The sequence below is a fragment of the Salmo salar genome, chromosome 17, assembly GCF_965601325.2.
Source record: "Salmo salar chromosome 17, fSalSal1, whole genome shotgun sequence".
NCBI classification, from domain to species: Eukaryota; Metazoa; Chordata; class Actinopteri; order Salmoniformes; family Salmonidae; genus Salmo; species Salmo salar.
This window is the reverse complement of record NC_138307.1, coordinates 13,839,897-13,851,050: the sequence shown is the minus strand read 5'-3', so window position 1 is coordinate 13,851,050 and position 11,154 is coordinate 13,839,897. Positions and strand designations below refer to the sequence as shown.

Below are 11,154 nucleotides of genomic sequence, written 5' to 3'. Positions count from 1 at the left end.
TTTTGTTGAAACAAAATATTCAAATACCGTTTAAAAAAACATACATACATATACATATATATATATACACATATATATATATATATATATATATATACACATATATATACATATACACATATATATACATATACATATATATATATATATATATATATATGTATATATATATATATATCGGAAATGAAATTATTTTCCAATAATTTCGTTCTGAACATTACTTTTTTTTCCCTCCACTGTTCCGACCAATTAAATATGTCAATCCATAATTTTATTAAACAGCTCTGCCTATTTTCTGAATTACACTCGTTACGTCATCAGTAGGCTACAGTAACCTATGTTTCAGAGGGGAGGGTATCCAAAACACACGCACACCCACTGGCAAAGACTTCCAGCTGGCAGGCAGACGCTGGAATAAGTTTCTGAGTGACAGAGTGAGGGCTTTGCATATGCACTTTGTTTACGATTTTTGTGGGACTGGAAAACGTAAAATAATGTTATTAATCGGTTCCCATGCTTTTAAAATAATGGTTCTGTTCCGGAACAGTATAGATCACTTTAGTTTTCAGTTAGTGTTACTCAAATAATGTAGTTATTTTCCATATTTTAAGTCCGGTTCGCTGAACCGATTACAACCCTTGATTTAAAATAACCAACTTTTGAAAAAAAAAAAATACTGCTATGAAGACAGTAATACTCAGTCTTGTATCAGCAACAGTCTGTCTGTGAGTCTCTTCAACAGTCTGTGGTGCCAATTCCAGGCCACCAACATTGTAGTTAACAGATTATTAGATTATCAAGTCACAGTGATTAGGTAGGTTCCCACTTCCTGCAATGCCAAACACATTTTACATGACATTTTAGTCATTTAGCACTCTTATTCAAGGCGACTTACAGGAGCAATTAGGATTAAGTGCCTGACTCAAGGACACCGACAGATTCTTCACCTAGTAAGTTTGGGGATTTGAACCAGCAGCCTTTCGGTTACTGGCCCAATGCTTTTAACCGCTAGGCTACTGTACCTGCACCACTTCTGCATTATAGATTGAGGAAATTTGAGACACCAGAGTAGTGCCTCTTCTCGTGGCGTTTTCTGTCTCCATCTTGGGAAAAGCGTTGACCACAGATAGAGCATTGGTATGGTTTCTCTCCAGTGTGAACTAGCATGTGTCTCTTCAGTGTCTCTTTTCGAAAGAATCGCTTTCCACAGTCTTTGCACTGATGATTTCTCTCTCCAGTATGAATCCTTCTCACGTGTCTCAACATGCCATCTCTGCGAGTAAAACACTTTCCACATTCCAAACAAGGATAGGTTTCTCTTTCTCCAGAGGTATTATGTGTTAGTATGTGTCTTTGGTACGATTTTGTATATGGAAAACTCTTCCCACACTCAGTGCAGTGATACGGTGTCTCTCCAGTGTGTATTCGCATGTGTATTTTCATGTTGCGACACTCCTTCCCGCAAATTGTGCAGAGAAATTGTTTTCTTTTGCTCAAATGAGTTCTGTGTCTTTCAAAACTTTTTTTGTGTGTTAGCTGATGTTTTTCAAGCTGCTTCAGTCGGACAAAGCTTTTCAAACAGTCAGAGCAGTGGAAATTACATTCCTCCTTCATATGTGTTTTTTGGTGTAATTTAAGATTATCTAATCGAGCAAAACTTTTTTCACAGTCAGGGCAGTCGTAAGGCTTCTCTCCTGTATGTGTTCGCTGATGTCTTATAAGACGATTCGCTTGTTTGAAGCTCTTACCACAGTCGGAGCAGATGTATGGCTTCTCTACAGTACTGAAACTCTCGGTCCAGTCATCAGAAGTATCTTCAGGATCCTCTTCATTCTCCTGCGTTGTTTGGGGTTGCAGTTTTTCTGAGTGTTGATTCTTTCTAATTGAACTTTTACAAGACAATTCTTTTCCTGGCTGTGACTGGACTATTTTACCTGGTGTTCCTGCACGCATTTTACTCTTCTTCCTGGCTCTGCTGGCGGTTCTTTGCTGTGTGTGCACACGGTCTACCTTCAGTTTAGTTTCTTCCGTCTGTGTGACATGTTTCTCTTTCATATGCATTTTTGTGTGTAATTTAAGCTTATCTAATTGAGCAAAACTTCTGTCGCAAACAGTGCAGTGGTGAGGCTTCTCTCCAGTATGTGATCGCTGGTGTCTTATAAGATCCCTCACTTTTCTAAAGCTCTTACTGCAGTCGGAGCAGTAGTGTGGCTTCTCTCCTCCAGGACTGAAACCCTCGATCCACTCATCAGAGTCATCAGTATCTAGGGGCTCCTCTCCATTCTCCTGCGTTGTTTGAGGTTGTGGTCTTTCTGAGTTTTGCTTCTTCTTCTTCTCTGATTGGCACTGGGTATTGGCTGGGCATTGCTGTTTGCTATGTGAAAGCACACCGTCTACATTTGCTGCACTGCTGGCAACTTTGAAGCTATTCTCCGGCAGGTCCTGTGGCTTTTTCACAAGTTCAGTTTGACGAATGCGTGTGACAGCTTTATCCAGTGTTATTTCTGGGTCCATTTGTAATTGCTTGGACAGTCTTCTGTCATATAAGCCTGCGACTAGTCTGTCTCTTATCATCTCACTGAGCAGAGCTCCATAACCACAATGTTCTGACAAACAATGAAGTGCAGTGATAAAATCATCAGCTGTCTCTCCTGCTTCTTGTTGTCTTTGGTTGAATTTAGTTCGTTCTAGTATTACATTCCTCCTAACTGCCAAATGTCCATCTTGCTGTTCATTATTAGAACTGTGGAAGTGTTCCCGCTTGATCAGGTTGTCATCTTGCAGGTCTTCTGAGGTGTCCATCTCCTCTGCCTGGAAATACATTTAAAATAGCATAATTACTAGTAGGCCTATCGTCTCTGTTCTCTCAAACAACATTCATTTTGTAATACATAAAATAGCCTACTTTGATACAGTTGAAGTCCAAATTCGAATAGATAGCTATTACAATAAATAGCTAAACAAATAACTTACGTTATTTTACAGTAGTAGTTAGGTATTTCATATGATTAGACCTAACAGTATCAACATGATAATGATTTGTTTGTCATTACCATAGACTAGTGATCTAGGTTAGAGAAAGTTCATTGACAGTATAAGTTGAGAAATGTATTTTCACAAAACATTTTTTTTTGAAATCTATAAATCAAAGCAAGTTGTAGGGCTCATTCAGTAGTTTTTACAACATTAAGTAGAATCATATTGAAAATAATGTTAAACGTATCATTTATATTCCTAAAACATAAGTTGACATTGATACGGTTGTCATCGATTTTAGATTTATAGCCCAGTGTCAAAACACCGATTTATAAACGTCCAAAATCATCATCAATACCTGCAGAAATAAGTTGGGATATTTTGAAGACCAAACATAAAAATGACTACCTCCACATACGTGTCACACGTGTTCAGATGACTTATATTTTGCTAGCTTCGATGCAACCAAGAGTTGTGACATTGTGCACCCTCTTGGTTGCTAACATTTTGATAAATTAGTACCTTATAAAACGGCACACATAACATTTACCAAGCGGCCACTCTAAGTTTGATTTGATTAGCTTGTTCTACTGTAATCAATAGCATGCGTATTCTAGCCAAGGCTCATCTTCTATAACTAGTGCTGTAAACACCTTATCTATTCATATATACTTTCCATTATGTCTGTCTTTACACCATCGTATACACACTGAGGGTACAAAACATTAGGAACACCTTCCTAATATTGGAGTTGCACGCCCTTTTGCCCTCAGAACAGCCTCAATTCGTTGGGACATGGACTCTACAAGTTGTCGAAAGCTTTCCATAGGGATGCTGGCCTGTGTTGACTCCAATGCTTCCCACAGTTGTGTCAAGTTGGCTGGTAGTGGATCTCTACTCCGAATAGCTCATTCCATCTCATCCCACAGATCCTCACTTGGATTGAGATCTGGTGACCGGGCAGGCCATTGCAGTAAGCTTGATTCATTCATGTTCGTGGAACCATTCCTGGACAATCCTAGCCTTGTAGCATGGGGCATTATCCCGCAGAAAACAATCTATTCGCAGATGGATACAATGAAGGGATGCACCTGACTGGCAATGATGTTCAGATATCCTGTGGCATTCAAACATAGCTCGATTTTTTTTTTTATCAAGGGGCCAAATGTTTTTTACTGAAAGAAGTGGAACTAAGGTTGTTGACTACCATACCCCATTCGCTGAACACAAATATAAACGCAAAATGTAGTGTTGGTCCCATGTTTCATGAGCTGAAATAAAATTTGTTTACATCCCTGTTAGTGAGCATTTTATCCTTTGCCAAGAAAATCCCTCCACCTGACAGGTGTGGCATATCAAGAAGCTGATTAAACAGCATGATTATTACACAGGTCCACCTTGTGCTGGGGACAATAAAAGGCCACTAAAATGTGCAGTTTTGTAGCACAACACAATTCCACAGAGGTCTCAAATTGAGGGAGTGTGCAATTGTCATGATTTTTTAAATTTCTTTAACTATGCAAGTCAGTTAAGAACAAATTCTTATTTACAATGACAGCCTACCAAAAGGCAAAAGGCCTCCTGCGGGACAGGAAATAATTTTAAATATTAAAAAAAATATATATAGGACAAAAACACACATGACAAAAGAAACAACACTACATAAAGAAACACATAAGAAAACATAGCAAGGCAGCTACACATGACAACACAGCATGGTAGCAACAACATGGTACAAACATTATTGGGCACAGACAACAGCAAAAAGGGAAAGAAGGTAGAGACAACAATATATCACCCAAAGCAGCCACAACTGTCAGCAAGAGTGTCCATGTTTGAGTCTTTGAATGAAGAGATTGAGAACTGTCCCGTTTGAGTGTTTGTTGCAGCTCATTCCAGTGACTACCTCAAGCTCTAAACCCTCAGAGGTAGTAATCACACTTGTGGGGAGATGGGCATTCTTCTTACCAAACCACATGACCTTTGTTTTGGAGGTGTTCAGAACAAGGTTAAGGGTAAGGAAAGCTTGTTGGACACTAAGAAAGCTTTGTTGTAGAGCATTTAACACAAAATCTGGGGAGGGGCCAGCTGAATATAAGACTATCGTCTGCATATAAATGGATGGGAGAGCTTCCTACTGCCTGAGCTATGTTGTTGATGTAAATTGAGAAGATTATGGGGCCTAGGGTAGAGCTTTGGGGTACTCCCTTGGTGACTGGCAGTGGTTGAGACAACAGATGTTCTGACTTTGTACACTGTACTCTGAGATAGGTAGTTAGCAAAAAGGACCAAAGACCGCTCAGAGACACCAATACTCCTTAGCCCACCCACAAGAATGGAATGGTTTACCGTGTCAAAAGCTTTGGCCAAGTCAATAAAAATAGCAGCACAACATTGCTTAGAATCAAGGGCAATGGTGACATCATTGAGGAACTTTAAGGTTGCAGTGACACATTCATAACCTGAGTGGAAACCAGATCGCATACCAGAGTGAATACTATAGACATCAAGAAAGCCAGTCAGTTGATTATTGAAGTTTTTCCAACACTTTTGATAAACAGGGCAAAATATAAATAGGCTTATAACAGCTAGGATTAGCTTAATCTCCCCCTTTAAATAAAGGACGAACCGTGGCGTTATTCCAAGCAATGGGAACCTCCCCAGAGAGGAGAGACAGGTTAAAAAGGTTGGATATAGGCTTGGCGATGATAGGGGCAGCAACCTTAAAGAAGGGTCTAATCCATCTGACACAAATGTTTTTTTGTGGTCAAGTTTAAGGAGTTCTTTTACCACCTCGGACTCAGTGACCGCCTGCAGAGAGAAACTTTGTAGCAGGGGAAAAAGAGGGCGATGCATCGGGGATAGTCACATTAGAAGGGGTGGAAGATGAGGAAATGTTGGACGGGCAAGGAGGCATGGCTGAGTCAAACAGGAATCCTGGTTTAATGAAGTGGTGATTAGAGCTCAGCCATGTGCTTCTTGTCAGTAACAACCACATCATCAACATTAAGGGACATGGGCAGATGTGAGGAGGGTTTATTCTCCAGGTCTTTAACCGGTTTCCAGAACTTCTTGGGGTTAGATCCACAGAGAGAGAAAAGATGACTGCAGGAATGTCCACCAGAGCTGTTTAGAGAATGCAATGTTCATTTCTCTACCATAAGCCACCTCCAACGTCATTTTAGAAAATGTAGCAGTATGTCCAACCGGGCCTCAAATCAAATCACATTTTATTGGTCACATACACATGGTTAGTAGATGTTAACGCGTGAGTAGCAAAATGCTTGTGCTTCTAGTTCCGACAGTGCAGTAATATCTAACAAGTAATCTAACAATCCCACAAGTAATCTAACAGCTGCAGACCACGTGTAATCACACCAGCCCAGGACCTCCACATCCGGCTTCTTCACCTTTTATTTTATTTAACCAGATGGACCAGTTGAGAACAAGTTCTCATTTACAACTGCGACCTGGCCAAGATAAAGCAAAGCGACAAACAAAAACACAGATTTACACATGGAATAAACAAACGTACAGTCAATAACACAATAGAAAAAGTCTATATACAGTGTGTGCAAATGACATGAGGTAAGGCAGTAAATAGGCCATAGTAGCGAAGTAATTACAATTTAGCAAATTAACGAGTGATGGATGTGCGGATGATGATGTGCAAGTAGAAATAATGGTGTGCAAAAGAGCAAACAAAAAGTAAATAAAAACAATATGGGGATGAGGTAGGTAGTTGGATGGGCCATTTACAGATTGGCTGTGTACAGCTGCAGCGATCAGTAAGCTGCTCAGATAGCTGATGCTTACAGTTAGTGAGGGCGATATCGGTCTCCAACTTCAGCAATTTTTGCAATTAGTTCCAGTCACTGGCAGCAGAGAACTGGAAGGAAAGGCGGCCAAAAGAGGTGTTGGCTTTGGGGATGACCAGTGAGATATACCTACTGGAGCGCGTGCTATGGGTGGGTGTTGTTATGGTGACCAGTGAGCTGAGATAAGGCGGAGCTTTACCTAGCAAAGACTTATAGATGACCTGGAGCCAGTGGGTCTGGCGACGAATATGCGGAGAGGGCCAGCCGACGAGAGCATACAGGTCGCAGGTGGGTGGTATGTGGGGCTTTGGTAACAAAACGGATGGCACTGCGATAGACTGCATCCAGTTTCCTGAGTAGAGTGTTGGAGGCCATTTTGTAAATGACATCGCCAAAGTCAAGGATCGGTAGGATAGTCAGTTTTACGAGGGTATGTTTGGCAGCATGAGTGAAGGAGGCTTTGTTGCAAAATAGGAAGCAGATTTTAGATTTACATTTTGTATTGGAGATATTTAATATGAGTCTGGAAGGAGTTTACAGTCTAGCCAGACACCTGCGGGAATGTCTGAGGGTAGGGTGAGCAGGGTGTTGGGGAGTATTTTTGTCTATAATAAAGCCCTTTTGTGGGGGGAAACTAATTCTCATTGGCTGGGCCTGGCTCCCAAGTGATTGGGCCTATGTCCTCCCAGGCTCACCCGTGGCTGCGCCCCAGTAAAATCCATTGATTAGGGTCTAATTAATTTATTTCAATTGACTGATTTCCTTATATGAACTAACTCAGCAAAAGCTTTGAAATTGTTGCATGTTGCTTTTTGTTCAGTATAGTGGTTGATAAACTGAAGTCAGGTTAATTACAACTGGGGTTGGAGCGACCTAGGCCATCAACCGCCAGCCAGGGTTTCATTGCATAAGCTTTAGACAATACTTTTTATTGCACATTTAGATATAATTAAACTGATGCATTTGGCAATGTTCAACTTCAATTTACTGGCACTATGAAGAATAACTTAGTCGTACTCATTGAATGCCTAATGTATATTTTAATATACTTTGTGAATTTACGAGGCATTGCTAGATACATATTACCAAGATATAGCCTATATGCACGGTTCTGACTGTCCCTCTGCCTGCCCTGATCCTCTCTCTAGTGTGTTTGGGTCTTCGGTCTGTAGTGTGTAGAATAGCTCAGCATACTCATTGATAGCCTCTACGTTAGTGAACTTGCGCAAGACATTGCAAGCGAAGAAATTGCGAAATACAGCATTGCTATAGCCTACATCTTTTGATTGCCGATGCACAGTTGACTGGCAAACATACCGACCTATGCCCCTTCCATCTCTCTCTCTCCGCCTTGCTCTTAATTTATTTGCTGTGAAAGACGCAAGAGCTGGTTCTCATAGTAGAATAAGTAAAACCGTTTCCTGCGTTGCAAAAATACTGAATCTTAGGAGTGATGCCTAGCGGAATCGATGCTTGACACGCAGCAATTGGAGCCGAATAATCGATTATTTGAGTCGACTCCCCACTACTACCAGTGTGCAGCAGCCTGGACGTTCGACGTTCCTAGTAGTAGTCTTCTTTTTGTACCTTCTTACCTCTTCAATGAGCTTTTCCTCAACTTGCGTTGTCTTGCATCTTGATTGGCTTAATCATCAGTATCTTGGGGCTCCTCTTTATCTCGGTTCTCCTACATTGTTTGGGGCAGTGCTTCGTCCTCACATTCCGCCATTTTCTCTGTGTTTTGGATCCCAAACGAAAGGGGTGCGGATAAAACCAGAAGCTGAAAACCAACGAAGTCTGCTGTGCTATTGTATACACATCAGTTTTGTCTGCTTGTCTTTCACTTAGATTTTGATTCAAAGTGAAATAATGTTTTTTAAAGCCCATCTCACACGATCCTTGTTGCTACTGCACATCTATCCCACGGTATGATTCGCTATTCGAAACCAGACGCAGTGTGTTGAGGTTTATAAAACAAGCTTATCTGGTTAGCTAGCTAAACTACTGATTGAGAACGAATCTAGCTGACTATTTTCTGCAGTCATTGCCACTCTATAATTACAATTTTACATGACCGGATGCAAATCACATGCACATCGAAGTGTCATAAAAAGCTTGCATACTTTACGTCTGAATGCGGAGTATGGACGAGGAAGAGGCGAAGTGAGAGGATTTACTCCGTCCAACATATGCCCGCGAAATAAGCCTTTTTTGTATGGAGGTCTAAGAGAGTGTTGAATTACCTGAGGCTTATTTGATCATTCGTTAGACTTTTACAAATGAATTTATATGTGGATGCAGGTGGCATTCCGCAAACGACTCAAGCCTTGTTCACATTGGCAGTTTGAAGTGACTTAAATCCTATTTTTTCGCATATCCAATTCGAATCGGCTATTTCAAACCACCTTTGTAGGAAATCAGATACAAATCATGTGACTTGTCTGAGAGGTCAAATCTGATTTATTTAAAGGGAGTCCAAAGTTCCCCATTATAAGTACTTGGGATTTTGATTGACGATAAGCTCTCTTTTTTAAAACACACATTGAAAAAAACAGAGAATTAATATTGGTTTCTTTTGTAGAAATACATCCTTCCTCACTTTGGAAAGAAGGAAGATTGTTCAAGCAACGCTTCTCCCAGTACTTTATTATGGTGATATATTCTACATGCATGTGGCAGCCTCTGTTTTAAAACCTTTAGACTCAGTCTATGACTCAACACTGCGTTTTATCACTGGGGACAATTTTCACACACACATCACTGCATTTTGTATAGTTCTGTTGGCTGGGAGTCTCTGACTACCAGAAGGGCCCAGCATTGGCAACGTTTTGTATATAAAGCTGTTCTTCAGAGACTCCCCCACTACCTCAGCTCACATATTAATTGGAGATCCAGAAATGTTCAACCCGTTCTCTGGACTGGCTGGTTCTGGAAGTCCCACAGGTCTCCACTGAGCTGGGGGAAAATGCTTTTAGTTTTTATGCCCCCGGCTCATGGAATAGCCTTCAGGCCACCTTGAAGCTGGACTTGCTGGACACCATTGGAGAGTTTAGATCAATTGTGGGAGATGTGATCATTGTGTTTGTTTGGATTAATCTTGTTGTATTTATTGTATTGTGTTGTTGTTATTTTGCTTTATATTGTACTGAATTGTGTGTTCAGGTTCACAGGGCTCCCTTGAGAATGAGACCCTGGTCTCAATGGTGACCCCCCCTGTCTAAATAAAAGTTAAATATTTTTTTTTTTAACAAAAACTGGGAATAGTTACAGGGGAGAGGAAGGGGGAATTAGAAGCTGGGGATGATTAGGTGGTCATGATGGGATGAGGGCCAGATTGGGAATTTAGCCAGGACACTGGGGGTTAACACCCCTACTGTTATGAAAAGCGCCATGGGACACCCGTTTAACGTCTGTGTGGGTCTGACTTTCCCAAGGAACCTACACCAGGCTACTCCCTGGTTTTTACCTGGGTCAGCCACCCATAAAAATAGAATGGGTCAGCCATCAACCCTGAAACTGCCTCACTTGTAGACAGGGTTTCTTATCAAGGTACACCAGCTGTACTATCCCACTGGGCGCAAACTGGTTGAATCAACTTTGTTTCCACATTATTTCAACCCCAAAAATGTGATGACATTGACTCACCGTGGAAAACTGACTGCATTTGAAAAAAGTAAAACAACTGAAGGGCATTGTCATTTTTCACCCAACTTTTAACCTAAATCAATGACATGGTGAAATGTTTTGTTGATTTCACATTGAATTCACATTCACAGTTGACAACTCAACCAAATGTAAATCACAACTAGACATTGAACTAAAGTCTGTGGCGGTTGGTGCCGTTTAAGATGAGGGAGGATAATACAATTATGATCATGGCCTTATTTCTATTACAGCATATTGGATGACAGTCATTCATATTCCATTCACCCAGCTCAATGTAAGGTCGATAGGTTTAGACTACTACATGATACTTGAAAAATTCCCTGTACCCATCATGAGGTTGCTACAGTGAAGTGAAGAGGCGACTCTGGGATGCTGGCCTTCTAGGCAGAGTTCCTCTGTCTAGTTTCTGTGTTCTTTTACCCATCTTAAATCTTTTATTGGCCAGTCAGATACGGCTTTTTCTTTGCAACTCTGCCTAGAAGGCCAGCATCCTGGAGTCGCCTCTTCATTGTTGACGTTGAGACTGGTGTTTTGCGGGTACAATTTAATGAAGCTGCCAGTTGAGGACTTGTGAAGCGTCTGTTTTTCAAACTAGACACTAATGTACTTGTCCTCTTGCTCGGTTGTGCACCGGGGCCTCCCACTTCTCTTTCTATCCTGGTTAGAGCCCGTTTCTGCTGTTCTGTGAAGGGAG

The 11,154-nt window shown here is 41.0% G+C and overlaps 1 long non-coding RNA gene across 1 annotated transcript; it reads right to left on the bottom strand.

Annotated features, from left to right (window-relative positions):
* Positions 1 to 254: 254 nt before the first annotated feature.
* On the bottom strand, positions 255 to 9,300 carry LOC106575375 (uncharacterized). The gene is made up of 2 exons (XR_014381094.1): positions 8,390 to 9,300; positions 255 to 2,811 (listed from the first exon to the last, which is right to left on the bottom strand). It is a non-coding gene; the product is annotated as an uncharacterized LOC106575375 (long non-coding RNA).
* Between the last annotated feature and the right edge of the window lie 1,854 nt (positions 9,301 to 11,154).